Source organism: Triticum aestivum, chromosome 7A (assembly GCF_018294505.1).
Source record: "Triticum aestivum cultivar Chinese Spring chromosome 7A, IWGSC CS RefSeq v2.1, whole genome shotgun sequence".
Lineage (NCBI taxonomy): Eukaryota > Viridiplantae > Streptophyta > Magnoliopsida > Poales > Poaceae > Triticum > Triticum aestivum.
Window position 1 is genome coordinate 534,734,536 of NC_057812.1, and position 23,422 is coordinate 534,757,957.

The window sequence follows — 23,422 nt, forward strand, 5'->3', positions numbered from 1 at the left end:
AACTATGTCCGGCTAGAATGGGATACGGACGACGAAGAAATTCGCTGCCCACCCACCACCCACCTAGTAGCCACTGTCGACGATTTAACCGACATGCTCGACTTTGACTCCGAAGACTTCGACAGTATGGACGACGAAGCCAGAGACGAACAGGAACCACCGCCCTCAGGGCGCTGGACCGCCACCACATCATATGATATATACATGGTGGACACCCCCAAAGAAGGCAATGGGGACGAGACATTAGAGGATGACCCCTCAAAGAAGCAACCCAAGCGCCGAGACACCACGTGATGATCGGGTGTGATAAGCTCTACGTTCACATACAACGGGTGCAAGCCAGTTTTGCACGTGCAGAATACTCGGGTTAAACTTGACGAGCCTAGCATATGCAGATATGGCCTCTGAACACTAAGACCGAAAGGTCGAACATGAATCATATAGTAGATATGATCAACATAGAGATGTTCACCATTGAAAACTACTCCATCTGGCGTGATGATCGGACATGGTTTAGTTGATATGGATCACGTGATCATTTAGATGACTAGAGGGATGTCTATCTAAGTGGGAGTTCTTAAGTAATATGATTAATTGAACTTTAATTTATCATGAACTTAGTCCTGATAGTATTTGCAAATTATGTTGTAGATCAATAGCTCGTGTTATAGCTCCCCGTTTATTTTTGATATGTTCCTAGAGAAAATAAGTTGAAATATGATAGTAGCAATGATGCGGACTGGATCTGTGATCTGAGGAATATCCTCATTGCTACATAGAAGAATTATGTCCTTGATGCACCGCTAGGTGACTGACCTTTTGCAGGAGCAGATGCAGACATTATGAACGTTTGGCAAGCTCAGTATGATGACTAGTTGGTATTTTAGTGTGCCATGCTTTACGGCTTAGAATCGGGACTTCAAAAACATTTTGAATGCCGCGGAGCATATAAGATATTCCAAGAGCTAAAATTGGTATTTCAGACTCATGCCCAAGTCGAGAGGTATGAGACCTCTGACAAGTACTTTGCCTACAAGATGGACGAGAATAGCTCAACCAATGAGCATGTGCTCAGAATGTCCGAGTACTACAATCGCTTGAATCAAGTGGGAGTTAATCTTCCAGATAAGATAGTGATTGACAGAGTTTTCTAGTCACTATCACCAAGTTATTGGAACTTCATGATGAACTATAATATGCAAGGGATGAAGAAAACAATTCCCGAGCTCTTCGCGATGCTAAAAGCGGCGAAGGTAGAAATCAAGAAAGAACATCAAGTGTTGATGGTTAACAAGACCACTAGTTTCAAGAAAAGGGGTAATGGAAAAGAAAGGGAACTTCAAAGAATGGCAAGCAAGTTGCCCCTCCCGTGAAGAAACCCAAAGCTAGACCTAAGCATGAAACTGAGTGCTTCTACTACAAAGGGAATGGTCACTGGAAGCGGGACTACCCCAAATACTTGGCGGATAAGAAGGATGGCAAAGTGAAGGTATATTTGATATACATATTATTGATGTGTACTTTACTAGTGTTCATAGTAATCCTAGGGTATTTGATACCGGTTTAGTTGCTAAGATTAGTAACTCGAAACAGGAGTTACAAAATGAACAAAGACAACGATGTGTGTTGGAAGTGATTCCAAGGTTGATAAGATCACCATCGCATACTACCTTTACCTTCGGGATTAGTGTTGAGCCTAAATAAATGTTATTTGGTGTTTGTGTTGAGCATGAATATGATTGGATCATGTTTATTGCAATATAGTTATTCATTTAGGTTAGAGAATACTTGTTGTTCTGTTTACATGAATAAAACCTTCAATGTTCATACACCCAATGCGAATGGTTTGTTGAATCTCGGTCGTGGTTCTACACATATTCATAATATTGATGCCAAAAGATGCAAAGTTGATAATGAGAGTGCAACATATTTGTGGCACTGCCATTTAGGTCATATTGGTGTAAAGCGCATGAAGAAACTCCATGCGTGTGGACTTTTGGAATCACTTGATGCTTGCGAACCATGCCTATGCGGTCCGATGAGTGCTGTGGCTCGCGGCGGGTATCATTATTTTCTAACCTTCACATATGATTTGAGCAGATATGGGTATATCTACTTAATGAAACACAAGTCTGAAACATTTGAAAAGTTCAAAGAATTTCAGAGTGAAGTGGAGAATCATGGTAAAAAGAAAATAAAGTTTCTATGATCTAATCACGGAGGCGAATATTTGAGTTATGAGTTTGGCCTTTGAGGGAGTCCTGGATTAGGGGGTCTCCGGACAGCCGGACTATATCCTTTGGCCGAACTGTTGGACTATGAAGATACAAGATTGAAGACTTCGTCCCGTGTCCGGATGGGACTCTACTTGGCGTGAAAGGCAAGCTAGGCAATACGGATATGTATATGTCCTCCTTTGTAACCGACCTTGTGTAACCCTAGCCCCCTCCGGTGTCTATATAAACCGAAGGGTTTTAGTCCGTAGGACAACATACAACCATACCATAGGCTAGCTTCTAGGGTTTAGCCTCTTTGATCTCGTGGTTGATCAACTCTTGTAATACTCATATCATCAAGAATAATCAAGCAGGACGTAGGGTATTACCTCCATCAAGAGGGCCCGAACCTGGGTAAACATCGTGTCCCCTGCCTCCTGTTACCATCCGCCTTAGACGCACAGTTCGGGACCCCCTACCCGAGATCCGCCGGTTTTGACACCGACATTGGTGCTTTCATTGAGAGTTCCACTATGTCGTCACCATAAGGCTTGATGGCTCCTTCGATCATCGCTAGCGATGCGGTCCAGGGTGAGGCTTTCCTTCCTGGACAGATCTTCATATTCGGGGGCTTTGCACTGTGGGCCAATTCGCTTGGCCATCTGGAGCAGATCGAGAGCTACGCCCCTGGCCATCAGGTCAGATTTGGAAACTTGAACTACACGTCCGACATCTGCGGAGACTTGATCTTCGACGGATTCGAGCCCATGTCGAACGCGCCGCACAGTCACGATGAGCATGACGTAACTCTGCCGTTGGACAATGTTTGGGAGATCGCATCCGCAACTACTCCGTCCATCAATCCGGAGAAAGTCGCGCCATCCGAGAGCGGAGGGATGGACCCCGCCATGGAGGCCGCACTCTCAGTGGCGATAGAGCCGGATACTGACTTCACCCCTTACGAGAGCCGTGTCGCCGAACCACTGGATTCATCTCCGACCACGGACTCCGTGCCGCTCACATCCGTGCCCGTCGAGTCCGACTGGGCGCCGATCATGGAGTTCACCTCCGCGGATATCTTTCAGCACTCACCTTTTGGAGATGTGCTAAATTCATTAAGGTCTCTCTCCCTGTCAGGAGAACCTTGGCCAAACTATGTCCGGCTAGAATGGGATACGGACGACGAAGAAATTCGCTGCCCACCCACCACCCACCTAGTAGCCACTGTCGACGATTTAACCGACATGCTCGACTTTGACTCCGAAGACTTCGACGGTATGGACGACGAAGCCAGAGACGAACAGGAACCACCGCCCTCAGGGCGCTGGACCGCCACCTCGTCATATGATATATACATGGTGGACACCCGCAAAGAAGGCAATGGCGACGAGACATCAGAGGATGACCCCTCAAAGAAGCAACCCAAGCGCCGACGTCAGCGGCGCCGCTCTAAGTCCCACCACAACAAGAGCAGTGATATCATCACAGGGGATAATAACACTCCGGATAGCGCCGAAGACAACAACAATCCCCTCCAACACGGTGTAGAGCTAGAGGACGAACAAGCTAGCCCTCCAGAGCAGGCAGCAGATGGAGAACCAGAGGAGGACAATTACACGCCTCTCTCCGAAGACGAGGTGAGCCTCGGCGACGACGAGTTTATCGTGCCTGAGGACCCCGTCGAGCAAGAGCGCTTCAAGCGCCGGCTTATGGCCACGGCAAATAGCCTGAAGAAAAAAGAGCAACAACTTCAGGCCGATCAAGACTTGCTAGCAGACAGGTGGACCGAAGTCCTTGCGGCCAAGGAGCATGAACTAGAGTGCCCGTCCAAAAGTTACCCAAAACGCAGGCCGCTACCTCACCTCGAGGAGGAAGCATTGAAACCTCATTCACCAGTGTACGATGCGGCTGACCGGCCACTACGCGGCCGAGCCAGAGAGGAGTTTCAGCCTAAAGTTCAGACCGCACCCCGTCGCCACTCAGTCAAACATACTAAGGCCCGGGGCAACACAGAGAACCTGCGAGACATCTTGGACAGTAAGGCAAAAATCGCAAGGTCAATATACGGGACACGGGCACGTGCACCCACAAGGGACGATGATCGTCGCGTCGGATACACCAAGAGTAAATCCGGCCGGGCCGAATACAGCAGAAAAGACTCATACGAACTACGTTGGGATATAGCCCGATATAGAGGTGCCGCACACCCCCTATGCTTCATTGATGAAGTTATGAACCATGAATTCCCGGAGGGTTTCAAACCCGTAAATATCGAATGGCACAACAGATTCCACTTTATGGATTGAGGATTTCCTCCTTCACATCCACATGGCTCGCGGTGACGATCTACATTCCATCAAGTACCTCCCACTAAAACTCAAAGGACCAGCTCGGCATTGGCTGAATAGCTTGCCAGCAGATTCCGTTGGCAGTTGGGAGGATCTGGAAGACACATTTCTTGACAACTTCCAGGGCACTTATGTGCGGCCACCGGATGCTGATGACTTGAGCCACATAACCCAGCAGCGAGGGGAATCGGCCAGACAATTCTGGACACGGTTCCTGACTAAGAAAAATCAAATTGTAGACTGTCCGGATGCAGAGGCCCTAGCGGCATTCAAGCATAACATCCGCGACGAGTGGCTCACCCGCCACCTCGGCCAGGAGAAGCCGAAATCTATGGCAGCCCTCACGACACTCATGACCCGCTTTTGCGCGGGCGAGGACAGCTGGCTGGCTCGCAGCAACAACACATCGAGGAATTCGGATACCCCGGATACCAAAGATGCTAATGGTAGGCAGCGTCGTAATAGACCAAAGCACTGCAATAACGACGATAACACCGATGATATGAAAGTCAATGCCGGATTCAGAGGCTCTAGATCCGGTCAGTGGAAAAAGCCATTTAAAAGAAATACTCCGGCTCCGTCTAGTCTGGATCGCATACTGGATCGCTCGTGTCAAATCCACGGAACCCCCGACAAGCCAGCCAATCACACCAATAGAGAATGCTGGGTGTTCAAGCAGGCCAGCAAGTTAAATGCCGAGAACAAGGACAAGGGGCTGCATAGCGATGACGAGGAGGAGCCCCGGCCGCCGAACACAGGAGGACAGAATGGGTTTCCCCCTCAAGTGAAGACGGTGAACATGATATACGCAACCCACATTCCCAAGAGGGAGCGTAAGCGTGCACTAAGGGACATCTATGCGATGGAGCCCATCGCCCCAAAGTTCAACCCATGGTCTGCTTGTCCGATCACCTTCAATCGCAGGGACCACCCCACTAGCATCCATCATGGCGGATCCGCGGCACTGGTCCTAGACCCCATCATTAATGGATTTCACCTCACTCGAGTCCTTATGGACGGCGGCAGCAGCCTGAACCTGCTCTATCAGGATACAGTGCGAAAAATGGGTATCGATCCCTCGAGGATCAAACCCAACAAAACCACCTTTAAAGGCGTCATCCCAGGTGTAGAGGCCCATTGCACAGGCTCAATCACACTGGAAGTGGTCTTTGGATCACCGGATAACTTCCGAAGCGAAGAGTTAATCTTCGACATCGTCCCGTTTCGTAGTGGCTATCATGCACTGCTTGGACGGACAACATTTGCAAAATTCGATGCAGTACTGCATTACGCGTACCTCAAGCTCAAGATGCCAGGACCTCACGGGGTCATAACAGTAAATGGAAACACAGAACGCTCGCTCCGTACGGAAGAGCACACTGCGTCCCTTGTAGCAGAGGCAAAAAGCAGCCTGTTCAGGCAGACCACTCATTCAGCGTCACAGCCCCCGGACACCTTGAAGCGAGTCCAGAACAAGTTGCAACAGGATCGCCAGGCACGATCAGAGATCGCCTAGCAATCCGGCCCCCGTCCCAGTCCCAGCGAAGCGGCAAAATCCGTGCCGCGCGTACATAACTACGCATTGAAAATACCATGGACATAGGCGGGGGCACAATCAGGACACACCCCGCATTTCACTTAACCACACTAGGGGCTGTATACCTTTGACATTCCTTTTCTCTTTCAGGGCCTAACTCTTTGGAAGCCCTTTCCAGCAGTACGATTGCCGGACACATTCCGAAAGCAACAACCAAGGCGGCAAGAAGCTAAGATGAACACGGGAACCGCCAGGTGGTCTCTAGTAATACTTGATATACCCGCTTTTCACTATTTATGCGTAGCTTGCCCTGGGATAGGACATTTCGAATTATCCTACTTTATGCTTATTGCACTACTTGTACCAGTACGCTTCGATGTATTATTCAAATAACAATGCATATCATTAATCTGCCATTGCATTATTTAAGTTTTTCTCTTTCTCTTATATGTCCATTTACGACAATCCGCACCCGCACGTTCGGGTATGGTCAGTATGCCAGGGCATGGTTGTCAGAATTGCGATTCTATTATACGATTCTATGACTTTACGATCCAAACTAACCCCTCTGATTCTACGATTTTAGTTCATAGAATCTATGTTTCTACGATCCTGATAGTGAAGATTCTACGATTTGCGATCCTACCATCGGAGCTCCGATCCGATTCAAAATCACGATTCTGAATAGCTTGTGCCAGGGGCTCTCATTTACCCCATAATACTGTGCAAGAAGTCCGAACACTTTCGACAGTGCGGCACCCTGAACTTATTGCATTATATGCATCAGCTCCGAATCATGTCTTTGGTCAAATGTTGGGTTGCCCGGCTCCCATGCTTTGGTACCTTATGTTCCGCTATATCGGCTAAGGTAGCGGTGGGAGAACTACTGCAATTGTGTCCCGGTTCTTCTGGACGAGCACCTCAGTAGAAAAAGCCAAAAACTGACTGTCATCATAAGGCAAGATATTGGTCGCTGTTCGAGAGGTCTCAAGTCCTTAAAGACTTTTCCGCTTCGGGCGAGGAGTCGGCCTTGTCCGGCTTAGGCGTGTATAGCACCCCAAATTCGGCCCTCCGAATACCAGGGGCTTCGCCAAAAATTTAAAATCATAGACTTCTATGGCTAAGTGAGAGTGATAAAGCATTATAGTCCGATTGCCTATTTCATTGCGCTGAACACCTCCCTTGAAGGACCCAAAATTGGGGTATAGAGTGTTCAGATTTACCCCGAACACCCCAGTACTAGTTACATGGGGGTAGAAGCTGACGACTGGCCAACTCTCAGATTTTATAAACGGCCGCATAGAAGGAAATATTTTAAATTAATAAAGCGTCGAATGGCACAAAAGAACTCGTTTCATATTACAGGATCACATGGGCATGTTCATTCAAAAATTACATCCTTGGCACACTCATCTGCCACTAAGTGGGAACCCTTCAGGACGCTCTCATAGTAATTCTCGGGGCAGCAATGCTCCTTGCCCTCCGGCGGCCCCTCCTTCACCAGCTTCACGGCGTCCAGCTTCGCCCAGTGCACCTTCGCCTGGGCAAAAGCCCTGCGTGCACCTTCGATGCAGACGGACCGCTTGATGACTTCAAGCCGTGGGCAGGCTTCCACAAGCCGCCTCACCAGACCGAAGTAGCTGCCGGACAGGGGCTCGCCATGCCACATCCGGACTATAAGGCCCCTCATGGCTTGTTCGGCCGCCTTGTGAAGTTCGACCAACTGCTTCAGCTGGTCGCTCAAGGACACGGGGGTGTTCGGTCCCAGTATACTGAGACCAGAACAACTTCTCCGTTGAGCTCCCCTCCTCGGCCCGGTAAAACTCCGCGGCATCCAGTACACTGCGGGGAAGATCTGCAAACTCTCCTGGAGAGCTCCGAACTCGGGTAAGAAAAAGGAAAGTGTCCTTCACATGCTTGGTTTGCATATTGAATGCCTTACCCGCTACTATATTCTTCACCGTGTCAATCTCCTGGAGGGCCTTGTGGGCTTCGGCCTTGGTGCTCCGGACGCTTTCAAGCGCCTGCGCGAGCTCGAACTCTCGCGTCTTGGAGTCAAGCTCCAAGGATTCGTGCTTTTTGGCGAGAGCCTCGAGCTCTCTGCACCTCGCCTACTCGGAATTCTTGCTTCTCCTGTTCAATGCATTCTTTGGTCGCTTTGTCTTCGGCCTCGGACAACACCTTCCTCAGGGTCTCCACCTCGGTCGTGGCCCCTAACAAATTCATGATGATCCTATTACTTTACACCCGAACTTCTTTTTAACTATATAGACAGGGGTATATCTTACCTTTGCTCTCTTCGAGCTGCCTCTTGGTAAGGCCGAGCTCGTCCTCGGACCGCTTCAGGTCCTGCTTCAGCGCAGAGACCTCCGCAGTATGTGCGGTAGCAGCCCGCAGTGAAGCCTGCACATACACATAGACATACTCTAATTAGACTCCTGAGTTATCATTTGATACTCTATTCGGCTTTTCTTCGCGAACGCCGAACAGAGCATCAGGGGCTACTATCTATGCGGTAATATTTTCTTATATTTTGAATGCTTACCTCAAAGCCTGTTAGGAGGCTAGCGCAAGCTTCGGTCAGTCCGTTTTTGGCGGACTAAACCTTCTCGACCACCGCACTCATGATAGTGCGGTGCTCTTCATTGATGGAAGCGCTGTGAAGTGCTTCCAGCAAGTTGTCGGGTGCCTCTGGTTGGACAGAGGACACCGGCATGGATGGTTGGCCCCCCTTAATGGGGGACCGCCTACCGGAGTTCGGAACCATCGAAGGTTCTGGCGCAGTGTCCGGCCGGGGCCCGAACTCGAAGCCCGTAGGAGCCTCGCTCCCTTGGTACCCAAGGTCCGGGAGGTCGCCGTGAGGTGCCCCCAGGATCACCTCCCCTTGGCTCGGTGCCTTTTGAGACAACACCTCAGCATTGTCCGTAGGGCGAGGGGTGGAAGCGGTCAGAGGAGAACCGCTATTCATATCCAACGAGTCCAAAGAGCCGCTCGACGAGGGTACGTTGTAGGATCGAAAGTATGTCTAGAGGGGGGGGTGATTAGACTACTTGACCAAATAAAAATCTATCCTTTTCCCAATTTTAGTTCTTGGCAGATTTTAGCTATCTTAGCACAAGTCAAGCAAGCATGCAAAAGAGTATATGAGCAGCGGAAAGTAAAGCATGCAACTTGCAAGAATGTAAAGGGAAGGGTTTGGAGGATTCAAACGCAATTGGAGACACAGATGTTTTTGTCGTGGTTCCGATAGGTGGTGCTATCATACATCCACGTTGATGGAGAATTCAGCCCACGGAGGGTAACGGTTCCGCGAGTCCACTGAGGGCTCCACCCATGAAGGGTCCACGAAGAAGCAACCTTGTCTATTCCATCACGGCCGTCGCCCACGAAGGACTTGCCTCACTAGCGGTAGATCTTCACGAAGTAGGCGATCTCCTTGCCCTTACAAACTCCTTGGTTCAACTCCACAATCTTGTCGGAGGCTCCCAAGTGACACCTAGCCAATCTAGGAGACACCACTCTCCAAGAAGTAACAAATGGTGTGTTGATGATGAACTCCTTGCTCTTGTGCTTCAAATGATAGTCTCCCCAACACTCAACTCTCTCTCACAGGATTTGGATTTGGTGCAAATAAGATTTGAGTGGAAAGCAACTTGGGAAGGCTAGAGATCAAGATTCATATGGTTGGAATGGAATATCTTGACCTCAACACAAGTGTATGTGGTTCTCTCTCAGAAAATGTGTATTGGAAGTGTAGGTATGTTCTGATGGCTCTCTCTCTCTCACGAATGAAGAGTGGGTGGAGGGGTATTATAGTCTCCACACAGAATCTAACCGTTACACACAATTTGCCAAACTTGGTGGGATCGAATGGTTAAACTCGGTCGGACCGATTCAGCAAGCCTAGTGACCGTTAGGATTTTCGGTGGGACTGAGATGCAACTCGGTAGGACCGATATGGTTAGGGTTAGGGCATAACGTAATCTCGGTGTGACCGATTACACAAACTTGGTGGGACCGATTTTGGTAATAAGCTAACCAGAGAGTTGGTCAGGTAAACTCGGTGGGACCGATTCGCTCATCTCAGTGAGACCGAAATGTTACAAAAGGGAAACAGAGAGTTTACATTGCAATCTCGGTGGGACTGATCGCTCATCTCGGTAAGACCGAAACGTTACGAAGGGAAACAGAGAGATTACAATCCCATCTCGGTGAGACCGAGATCCCTATCGGTGAAACCGAATTGCTAGGGTTTGTGGCAGTGGCTATGACATTTGAAACTCGGTGGCGCCGGATAGAAGGAATCGGTGGGGCCTAGTTTGACTTTTGGTTTAGGTCATATGTGGATGTGGGAAGGTAGTTGAGGGTTTTGGAGCATATCACTAAGCACTTTGAGCAAGCAAGCCATTAAGCAACACCTCATCCCTCCTTGATAGTATTGGCTTTTCCTATAGAATCAATGTGGTCTTGGATCACTAAAATATAAAATGTAGAGTCTTGATCTTGAAGCTTGAGCCAAACTTTTTGTCCTTAGAATTTTGAGGGATCCACTTTCCTCATCCATGCCATGCCATTCATTGAGCTTTTCCTGAAATATTAATCTTGGAATAATGTTAGCTCAATGAGCTATATGTTGTTAGGAATTACCAAAACCACTCGGGGATAGTTGCACTTTCAATCTCCCCCTTTTTTGTAATTGATGACAACATATAGATCAAAGCTTCGACAAATGATAATAAGAGTGAACGAAATTGTCGCTTTGAGAAGTATGTGAAAAGCAAGAGCTCCCCCTAAATTTGTGCATATCTTAAGATTTGCTTTGGACTGCAAATGCACAATGAGTTAGGATCTTGGGTTACTCTTCCATGTCACATACATCTTGGTGGAGCGCTCAAAATGATAAGAATTAAATACATGCACTCATCACCAAGCAAAGTGAATGATCATATAAGGATAAGTAAGATAATATCATCCAACAAGCATAAGTGTAGCTTATGATCAACCACATGATCATCAATGTCTCACAAATAATAGCATAGTATCTCAAGCAATCAAAAGCAAACAAAGTTCAACCACCAAAGCAAGAGAGAATAAAAAGCAATGCTCTCTCTCGAAGCCTATGATCTATACATTTTTCTCCCCCTTTGGCAACAAGTTACCAAAAAGTTCATAGAAAATGCATAGCACTAGAATGTCTCTCAGGCTTGGTCTTCAGGTGGTGGTGTCCGGAGAAATCCAAGGACGAAGGCTTCAGTCAAAGTAGACGGAGCTGATGGGGTAGGTGCTGGAGCTGGTGCAGATGAAGTGGCTCTAGTGTCTGGTACAGGCACTGCAGCAGACCTCTGAGCTTGAGGCACTCTAGCAAATGCATCAGTGTTGTCTTGCCCTTCCTCTCCTGCATGTCATCATGTAGCTGCTCCACAACAGACTGAATCTCAGTTACTTTGACATCTAAATCATAGAATTTTTGTTCCACGATTCTTTCCAGGCTCTCCTGGTTTTGAGTTAGGGTGGCCAACCCCTTCTCAATCCTCAGAGATGATGCTATCAATTAACCAAGCTGGTCCTGCTTGCTTTTCAAAAAGTACTCAGATGCCTCCTCTTGAGTTGGCATCTTGGCAGCCATCTCTCTCTTTGCCTTCTCCTTCTTTGCTTGTGCTTGCACAAAGGAGGGTTCATCTTCATTCATCACAACTTGGTTGTCCTCGAAGTCAGGATAGATAGGCAAGTGTTCCTTATCCAACAAGTATGTGCATGTGCCCATCTTTGAGTTTATCAACTCCTGGATCTGTGGGGCATATCCACAACTTCTTTTCTGGTCAGCTGCTATCCTCTTGATAGTCTCAACTATAAGGCTCATGACCTTGAACTTCTGTGGCACATCAAATATATGTAGAAAGTTAATTGCATGCCCTCTGATCATGTTGTGGTCACCTGACTTGGGAAAAAGAGTGTGCCTTAGGATCCAGTTGATCGTTGGCAGTCCTGACAGAAGAAAATGGACTGACCCAAACTTGAAAGTTTCAAGGGCATCTTCAGGAATCTCCTTGTACATCTGTGACATAGAATTGTGATCCATCTTTTTCTTGGCATAAACATCCAAGTCATCTTCACTTTCCTTTGGGGCATTGATCAGATTGGCCCATTCCTCAATAGTTGATTGGTACCTTGTACCTTGAGACATCCATACTATCCTGCCATCTGGATAGAAGTGGGTTGTGGAGTAGAATTGCATTATGAACTCCTCATTCCACTTTGTGAGCTTCTGCCCAACAAAGTCTGCAACTCCACAAGCACGGAAGCTGTTAAACACACCAGGATAGTGTTCCTCATTTTCCTTCATGTAGGTCCAGTTAACCCACCTCATATCACACACTATAGGCTTCTTGTGCAACAAAATTGTCTCATAGAAATCCTGCTGTTCCTTTGTGTGGAACCTGTAATCAACAACAGTCCTTCTCCTTGTAGCATATGGGTCAGTCTCTCTCCATTTCCTCAGTCCCGAGTCTCTCTTTATCTTCATGTTCTCAGCCACAGGATGAGCATCATTATGGTCTGGAATTTTTGGCTTTAATTTTCTCAGAACATGCTCTTCATCTTCTTCTTCAGCAACAGTCTCAGGCACTGGGGCCTTGTTCTTCTCAGCAGCTGGTATGTTTCTGGTATTTCTCTTTGGTGCAGTCTTGGGCTTGGAGGCAGCTTTGGGTGCTTCTTTGGGCTTTGATGATGCAGCCCCTGTCCTGATAGCATCACCCATAAGCTTCTGTGCCTTGGGTGCTGGTGCAGCAACCTCTTCTTCCTCTTCTTCTTCCATCATGGAAGCCTTTCCAATCACTCTGGACATGGTCTTATTGACCCTTTCCTTCCTTTTCTTTCCTTCCGCAGCAGGCTCTTTGGGTTGAGATTCCAAAGATGCTTGAGAGGATGCTCTGGCCTTAGACATTGGTTGTCTTCCTGCTGGTCTTTTGATCTTCATCCCTGGCTTAACTGCAGTTGAGCTGTACTCCTTCTTAACCACTTTCTTCTTTGATATGGCCTCATCCTCAGTGGCCACATAGTCTTCATCCTCAGACTCTAATGTTTTCTTCTTGCTTGCTCTAGTGGCAGCCTTTGGCAAATTGCTTGGGGTGCTCCTGCTACCATCATCTGAACTACTAGAGGGACTAGTGCCCTCACTCAGGTGAACCTGCTCCTCTGACCTGTTCTGGCTGTCACTCTGGTCAGACATGTTGCAAACACTGACAGTAGACCCTGTGAATAGATATAGATGAGATAGAGTGGATGACCATCACAAAATACAAAGATTTTTGCAAAAGAATGAGTCAAAAACTTAGTTTTAGTTTTCCACAGAAAGAATTTCGGACCAACCGATTTGCAAACTCGGTGATACCGAAGCAGCTGTTGGAACCTAAACTAGTGAACTCGGTCAGACCGAGTCACAGTTCGGTGGCACCGAGACTGCTAGGGTTTCACAAAGTCCTGAACTCGGTCAGACCGATTTGCAATTCTTGGTCAGACCGAGAACCACATGTGCAATGGCCTTGGCCGAATCGGTGGAACCGAGTTCTACAACCCGGTGGGTCCGAGATGGTTTCGGCGGAAACCTAACCCTAAATTTTCGATTCAACTCTAATCTACGAAGTGTTTTGACTGGATAGAAGCGTTTCAATCGTGGTAAGAAACATAATGAACACAATGTGCTAGGAATCGGACGGGGATAGCACTGTGATCGAGTCCATGCCCTAGTTCGGCGGTGAACTCGCTACGGCAGCAACGGCGGGGAAGAATCCTGTTGACAGCGGCGGAGACCAGCGACAGGAGGCGGCTGGCGACGAGGAAGACGATCCGGAGACCCTGGAGGCAGAGCGAGCTATGCGCGGGCGAAGGGGTTTCGGAGAAATTTCCAAAATTTTGCCCGTGAGTATATATAGCCCGACCCTGTCGGTGTGACTGAGTGGAACAACTCGGTGGCACCGAGATGCATAATTGTTGTCAGTTACAGCAACTCGGTGTGACCGAAAAGTTCAAATCGGTTGCACCGAGATTGAAAACCTAGATCGACTTAGTGATCTCGGTATGACCGAAATGGAGGAATCGGTCAGACCGAAACACACAAAGAAGTTTTGGAGGTTTAAGTCTATGACGAATCGGGGACTCCGAGTGCTCCTCACACAGAGTGGTTCGAATCTGACTTGATCAAATTTTGTGATGTAGCATGAGCAGAGTTTGAGACGAGAAAAGCATAGATAGCTAGAGAGGGTTCTTAGGCATTTTTGTCCATCCACTTGGCAAAAGAAAAGAAACCAATCAATCAAAACAACAAGTGGATGTCCTCGAATGAGTAAAATATGCAATCAACATGCTCACACAATAAAATGGCAATTGAAATATGTGGCAAAGCTTGCACAACCAATTCTAGCATCTATCAAACAATTTGCGATGGCTAGGTCATCTATATTTGAGTATATTGACTTAGGAATCAAATGAGAACATTTGATCATAGGTCATACTCATCGTTTAAGCACAAGTGGGGTTACCACTTTTACATAAAGCATTGTTGTGTTCACACCATTAGAGTTGCTTTAGCTCAAATCTTAGAGTAAAGCTCCCCCTAGATGTGAGATCCCCCCTAAGAGGGATGAACTAACCTTGGGTTTTGTCGATGATGACTTCATGTAGATGTTGAAGATGTGGATGCTCAATGTTGATGTAGATCATTTGGAGCTATCCATTGGAGTGAGTTGCACTTTCAATACCTACACGGGTTAGTCCCACAAGGAACAAACAAGGATATCCATAGACATAGAGTGATGCACACACAAGATGATGTCTATGAAAGCTTTTAGGTTACCTTGTCCCTTGTCTTACCAACAAGAGGGTTTGTGACTCCTTGAACTAGTGCAAGATGTGGAAGTTGATTGCACTTGTTCTTGCCAGGATGATAAGAGTGAAGTATGTTGGCGGAGTCACCCTCAAGAACTCTCTAGTTCTTCTTCTTCGGGATACACACCATCTTGATGGGAATCCTCGATGTTGTAGTTGTACTTGATGAAGTGGAACTTGAAGTAGTCTTGGGAACCCACTTGACCAAGGCCTTAGGAGCTTCTTCAAATGCATCAATCTCCTCTTGAAGCTTGTCCTTGCCTTTTTGATTGTGGTCTTGTGGTGGAAGATCATCTTGAGCTTGTGTCCCTTGGAGAGAAGTAGGATCATACTTCCCTTGTTGAGGAACAAACTTCGTCTTGGGGTATTGATCTTCTTCCCACTCAACTCCATTGGCATTGAACTTTCATTCAAAACCAACACCTTGATTCTTCCGGTGCCTTCCTTGCTTGCGTACTATTTCCTCGAATTGCTTACTTTTGGCAAGGCTCTTGTAAACACCTTTCTCTATAATTCCCTTCAACAAGCTATTTTCTTGCTCAAGTGTAACTTGGCTAAGAGAATCATTAGTGGAATCAAGAGAACTACTAGAAGCAACAATATTGGATTTAGCATGATTATTGTTACTACTAGAGGAAGAATCTTTCTTGTTCTTGTTACTAGACTTGACTTGAGGCATGTAAGTGGATAAGAGTAAATGCTTGGCAATGTAAGAAGAACTTTTCTTGCGAAGATCATCATTGATTGCTTTTAAGAACTCATGCTCTTTCTTAAGGTTGAGCTTTTCAAAGTGCAATTTCTCATGAGTCCTTAAAAGTTCTTGATGATCTCCTAAGATAGTTTCATGAGCTAACTTAAGAGTGTTTAGTTCTTTAGTTAGAGACTCAATCTTCTCCTTATCATTGTCATTCATTTTATCTTGATTAGCATGATTAATTGACGTTTCATCATAGTATTCATCACTAGAGTTGTCAACAAGTAAATCATCATCACTTAAAAAGTCATCTTCATCACTATTGAAATCAACATACTCGGGGTGTGATACCTTTGGGCCTTTAGCCATGAAGCATGTTCCAACTCCTTCATTTGGTGAGTCAAATATGTTGTAGGAGTTGGTTGTCACAAGTGCTAGACCGGCAACACCTTCACCTTGAGTATATTCGGAGTCGGAGTGATAGCTTCTCTCGGAGTGGTTGTCGGAGTCGGAGCCGGATACCCATTCACCAGCATGAGCTTGATGTCTTCATTTTGTGTAGCTCCTTGATGACTTGTCCTTTCTTTCCGAATCCTTGCTTCTCCGTGAGGGTCTTCTTTCATAATGGTCATCTCTACTCCTTCTTTCTCTAGATGGTGATTCTTCTCTTCTACTTCTTCTCTTGGGAGAATCTTCTCTTCTCTTGTAGGGGGTCATACACTCATTGGAATAGTGTCCGGGCCTTCCACTATTGTAGCAGTTTCGCCCTCGACTAGAAGATCTTTTGTCATTGTAGGACCTTGATTTGGAGCTTCTCTCTTTGCTTCTACTCTTGTAGAACTTGTTGAAGTTCTTCACCATTAATCTCAATTCTTCATTGAAGGTTTGTTTCTCACTCGATGATGTGGGGGCTTCACATGAGGCTTTGTAAGCACCACTTGATTTGTTGTGAAGTTCCTCTTTATCCTTGAGTGACATCTCATGAGCAACAATTCTTCCAATGACTTCCATTGGCTTGAGATCTTTGTAATTGGGCATCATTTGGATCATTGTGCACACGATATCATATTTTCCATCCAAGGCTCTTAGGATCTTCTTGATGATGAATCTATCGGTCATCTCTTCACTCCCTAAGCCGGCAATCTCATTTGTGATAAGAGCAAGACTAGAGTACATTTCAGCGACACCGTCACCATCCTTCATTTTGAACTTGTCAAGTTGACTTTGAAGCACATCCAACTTGGATTCCTTGACGGAGTCGGTACCTTCATGCATGTCAATCAAAGTATCCCAAATTTCCTTTGCATTCTCAAGACGGCTGATTTTGTTGAATTCTTCGGGGCACAATCCGTTGAAGAGGATATCACAAGCTTGAGCGTTGTATTGTAGCATCTTAAACTCATCCGCGGTAGCTTCACGATTTGGTTCTTTCCCATCAAAGAATTCACCTTGTAAGCCAACACACACAATAGCCCAAACGGCGGGGTTATGTCCAAGAATATGCATTTTCATCTTATGCTTCCAACTAGCAAAATTAGTACCATCAAAGTAAGGACCTCTACGGTGATAATTTCCCTCGCTAGACGCCATACTCTCCTAGGTTGTGAAGCCAAGGCTATGACCACCAAAAGCTATGGAAATCAAAGCAAATGGAGACCAAAGCTCTGATACCACTTGTAGGATCGAAAGTATGTCTAGAGGGGGTGATTAGACTACTTGACCAAATAAAAATCTAGCCTTTTCCCAATTTTAGTTCTTGGCAGATTTTAGCTATCTTAGCACAAGTCAAACAAGCATGAAAAAGAGTATATGAGCAGTGCAAAGTAAAGCATGCAACTTGCAAGAATGTAAAGGGAAGGGTTTGGAGGATTCAAACGCAATTGGAGACACGGATGTTTTTGTCGTGGTTCCGATAGGTGGTGCTATCGTACATCCACGTTGATGGAGACTTCAACCCATGGAGGGTAACGGTTGTGCGAGTCCACGGAGGGCTCCACCCACGAAGGGTCCACGAAGAAGCAACCTTGTCTATTCCATCACGGTCGTCGCCCACGAAGGACTTGCGTCACTAGCGGTAGATCTTCACGAAGTAGGCGATCTCCTTGCCCTTACAGACTCCTTGGTTCAACTCCACAATCTTGTCGGAGGCTCCCAAGTGACACCTAGCCAATCTAGGAGACACCACTCTCCAAGAAGTAACAAATGGTGTGTTGATGATGAACTCCTTGCTCTTGTTCTTCAAATGATAGTCTCCCCAACACTCAACTCTCTCTCACAGCATTTGGATTTGGTGCAAAGAAGATTTGAGTGGAAAGCAACTTGGGAAGGCTAGAGATCAAGATTCATATGGTTGGAATGGAATATCTTGACCTCAACACAAGTGTAGGTGGTTCTCTCTCAGAAAATGTGTATTGGAAGTGTAGGTATGTTCTGATGGCTCTCTCGCACGAATGAAGAGTGGGTGGAGGGGTATATATTGTCTCCACACAGAATCTAACCATTACACACAATTTTCCAAACTCGGTGGGACCGAATGGTTAAACTCGGTCGGACCGATTCAGCAAACCTAGTGACCGTTAGGATTTTCGGTGGGACTGAGATGCAACTCGGTAGGACCGATATGGTTAGGGTTAGGGCATAACGTAATCTCGGTGTGATCGATTACACAAACTTGGTGGGACCGATTTTGGTAATAAGCTAACCAGAGAGTTGGTCAAGTAAACTTGGTGGGACCCATTCGCTTATCTCGGTGAGACCGAAGTGTTACAAAAGGGAATTAGAGAGTTTACATTGCAATCTCGGTGGGACTGATCGCTCATCTCGTTAAGACCAAAACGTTACGAAGGGAAACAGAGAGATTACAATCCCATCTCGGTGAGACCGAGATCCCTATCGGTGAAACCGAATTGCTAGGGTTTGTGGCAGTGGCTATGACATTTGAAACTCGATGGTGCCGGATAGAAGGAATCGGTGGGGCCGAGTTTGACTTTTGGTTTAGGTCATATGTGGATGTGGGAAGGTAGTTGAGGGTTTTGGAGCATATCACTAAGCACTTTGAGCAAGCAATCCATTAAGCAACACCTCATCCCTCCTTGATAGTATCGGCTTTTCCTATAGACTCAATGTGGTCTTGGATCACTAAAATATAAAATGTAGAGTCTTCATCTTGAAGCTTGAGCCAAACTTTTTGTCCTTAGAATTTTGAGGGATCCACTTTCCTCATCCATGCCATGCCATTCATTGAGCTTTTCCTGAAATATTAATCTTGGAATAATGTTAGCTCAATGAGCTATATATTGTTAGGAATTACCAAAACCACCCGGGGATAGTTGCACTTTCATACGTCGAGATGAGCTTGGGACGGACTGCATAATCACGTTCAGCATGAGGAAAGGCAGTACAATAAAACATACCATGAAGTACTATGGTGTCCGGACACTTACGACTTCGCCAGGGGCTTGTTCCTGGGTAGCCACTCGTCGCCGTTGTCAGCGGCCGTCGTGGCACAGTCCAGAGGGAGGGTCTTTCCCTTCTTGGACCCTTCGGCCTCCCCGGATGGGTCGACCTTCCTTTTCTTGTCTCCCCCGGCTAGGGGGGGACTTTTCTCCTCTTCCTCGTTTCCATGGAAGGAGTGTGCGTCGTAGTCATCGGACGATGAGTCCGATATAACCTTGCACCGGAGACCCTTTCGGGTCCCCGTGGCCTTCTTCTTGGCCTTCTTTTTCGGCACCTCGTAAGGTGCCAGAGTCAGCATCTTCGTTAGAAGAGCGTCTGCATTATCTTCGGGCAGGGGGGCTGGGCAATCAAGCTGCTCCGTTGTCTCTATCCAGTCCTGTTAATGACATGAAAGCTTAGATCTAGCACATAACTAAACCAGGGCAAATAAATACCCTGAGAGATATAAAATCCTACCGGATGGGCGCGGCACTTTGTGCTGAGTCTGTGGTCCTCGGTGAGGGAGGGAGGCATCTCGGAGCCCTTGAACAACACCCTCCAGACGTCCTCGTGCGTCATGTCATAGAGCTCTCGCAGCGTTTGGTGCTTGGCCGATTCGAACTCCCTCAAAACAAATGCCCGTCATTGACACAGAAGGATCCGACGGAAGAGCATAACCTGGACCACATTGACGAGCTTGATTTTCTTGTTCGTCATGTTCTGGATGCAGGTCTGGAGTCCGGTCAGCTCTACCGAAGAACCCCAGGACATGACCTTCTTTTTCCAGGAGGTGAGCCGCGTGGGGATTCCGGATCAAAATTTGGGGGCCGCCACCCAGTTGGGGTCGCGCGGCTCGGTGATGTAGAACCACCCCGATTGCCACCCCTTTATGGTATCCACGTAGGTGCCCTCGAGCCAGGTGACATTAGGTATCTTGCCCACCATGGCGCCTCCGCACTCTGCTTACTGGCCACCCACCACCTTCGGTTTGACATTGAAGGTTTTCAGCCATAGGCCAAAGTGGGGCCTTATGCGGAGGAAGGCCTCGCACATGACGATAAACGCCGAGATGTTGATGATGAAATTGGGGGCCAGATCATGAAAATCCAGCCCATAGTAGAACATGAGCCCGCGGACAAACGGGTGGAGAGGAAATCCCAGTCCGCGGACGAAATGGGTAAGAAAAACTACCCTCTCATGGGGTTCGGGCGTGGGGATGATCTGCCCCGCATTTGGCAGCCGGTGCGCGATATCCGCGGCCAAGTATCCGGCTTCCCGTAACTTTTTGATGTTCTCCTCCGTGACGGAGGAGACCATCCACTTGCCTCCTGCTTCGGACATGATTGGAGTGGTTTGAGAAGAAGAACGCGAGCTTGGGCGCTAGAGCTCAAGTGTGCGGGAATGGGTAAGCGAGAAGGAAGAAGGCATGGGTGAAAAAAAGTAAATCATTGTCCCTTTATAAGGGCGGAGGAGGCGGTGTGTCTGCCCACTTGCCTGGCAAAACCGCTTATTCCCCATGCGCCGTAATTGATGGCGCGGTTGGGTTACCCACGTCCATATTGATGAGAATCCCGTGATAAGGGGAAGACGATCTCTGCTTTGACAAGACGTATCAAGAAAACCGCCTCATGATATGTGCGGAGCTGGTTGAGAAAAGCGGTTCGAATAATAACCGGGCCATGGTGTAATGTCATGCTATCAAAACGTGTCAGCAGATTATATTTGTGGAAATATTATTCTCTCTACGGTGGTATGTGGAACTTATTTTGCAGGGTTGGACACTATCCTTGCATTCAAACTCTTCCATGGTGTATTCGGAGGAGGAACCCGCCTTGCAATGCCGAAGACAACACTGCGCGCGGGACTCATCGTCATTGAAGCCTGGTTCAGGGGCTACTGAGGGAGTCCTGGATTAGGGGGTCTTCGGACAGCCGGACTATATCCTTTGGCCGGACTGTTGGACTATGAAGATACAAGATTGAAGACTTCGTCCCGTGTCCGGATGGGACTCTACTTGGCATGAAAGGCAAGCTAGGCAATACGGATATGTATATCTCCTCCTTTGTAACCGACCTTGTGTAACCCTAGCCCCCTCCGGTGTCTATATAAACCGGAGGGTTTTAGTCCGTAGGACAACATACAATCATACCATAGGCTAGCTTCTAGGGTTTATCCTCTTTGATCTCGTGGTAGATAAACTCTTGTAATACTCATATCATCAAGAACAATCAAGCATGACGTAGGGTATTACCTCCATCAAGAGGGCCCGAACCTGGGTAAACATCGTGTCCCCTGCCTCCTGTTACCATCCGCCTTAGACGCACAGTTCGGGACCCCCTACCCGAGATCCGCCAGTTTTGACACCGACATCCTTCATTTAAAACAACATGGAATAGTTTCAGAACTCACGCCACCTGGAATACCACAGTGTAATGGTGTGTCCGAACGTCGTAACCATACTTTATTAGATATGGTGTGACCTATGATGTCTCTTACCAATTTACCACTATCGTTTTGGGGTTATGCATTAGAGACAGCTGCATTCACGTTAAATAGGCACCATCTAAATCTGTTTAGACGACACCATATGAACTGTGGTTTGGAAAAAAACCAAGCTGTCGTTTCTTAAAGTTTGGGGATGCGATGCTTATGTGAAAAAGCTTTAACCCGATAAGCTTGAACCCAAATCAGAGAAATGTGTCTTCATAGGATACCCAAAGGAGACTGTTGGGTACACCTTCTATGACAGATCCGAAGGCAAGATATTCGTTGCTAAGAATGGATCCTTTCTATAGAAGGAGTTTCTCTCAAAAGAAGTGAGTGGGAGGAAAGTAGAACTTGATGAGCTAATTGTACCTTCTCCCGAATTGGAAAGTAGTTCATCACAGAAACCAGTTCTAGTGATTCCTACACCAATTAGTGAGGAAGCTAATGATGATGATCATGAAACTTCAGATCAAGTTACTACCGAACCTAGTAGGTCAACCAGATTATGATCCGCACCAGAGTGGTACAGTAATCCTGTTATGGAGGTCATGTTACTTGACCATGACGAACCTACGAACTATGAGGAAGCGACGATGAGCCCAGATTCCGTGAAATGGCTTGAGGCCATGAAATCTGAGATAGGATCCATCTATGAGAACAAAGTGTGGACTTTGGTGGACTTTCCCGATGATCGGCAAGCCATTGATAATAAATGGATCTTCAAGAGGAAGACAGACACTGATGGTAGTGTTACTATCTACAAAGCTCGACTTGTTATAAAAGGGTTTCGATAAGTTCAAGGTGTTGATTACGATGAGATTTTCTCACTCATAGCGATGCTTAAAGTCTGTCCGAATCATGTTGCCACATTTTATGAAATCTGGCAAATGGATGTCAAAACTGCATTCCTTAATGGATTTACTAAAGAAGAGTTGTATATGATGCAACCAGAAGGTTTTCTCAATCCTAAAGGTGCTAACAAAGTGTGCAAGATCTAGCAATCTGCTACGTCTTGAGCTTGCGTTGGTTTTCCCCGAAGAGGAAGGGATGATGCAGCAGAGTAGCGTAAGTATTTCCCTTAGTTTTTCAGAACCAAGGTATCAATCCAGTAGGAGGCCACACTCAAGTCCCTCGTACCTACACAAAACGATAGCTACTCGCAACCAACGTGATTAGGGGTTGTCAATCCCTTCACGGTCACTTACGAGAGTGAGATCTGATAGATATAATATTTTTGGTATTTTTGGTATAAAGATGCAAAGTAAAAAGTAAAGGCAAAGTAAAAAAGCAAAGCAAGATTAAAGTGATGATATGATGAGAATAGACCCGGGGGCCATATGTTTCACTAGTGGCTTCTCTCAAGAGCATAAGTATTCTATGGTGGGTGAACAAATTACTGTTGAGCAATTGACAGAATTGAGCATAGTTATGAGAATATCTAGGCATGATCATGTATATAGGCATCACGTCCGTGACAAGTAGATCGAAACGATTCTGCATCTACTACTATTACTCCACTCATCGACCGCTATCCAGCATGCATCTAGAGTATTAAGTTAAAAATAGAGTAACATCTTAAGCAAGATGACATGATGTAGAGAGATAAATTCATGCAATATGAAATAAACCCCATCTTGTTATCCTTGATGGCAATGATACAATACGTGCCTTGCTGCCCCTTCTGTCACTGGGTAAGGACACCGCAAGATCGAACCCAAAGCTAAGCACTTCTCCCATGGCAAGAACTACCAATCTAGTTGGCCAAACCAAATGGATAATTTGAAGAGACTTGCAAAGATAACCAATCATACATAAAAGAATT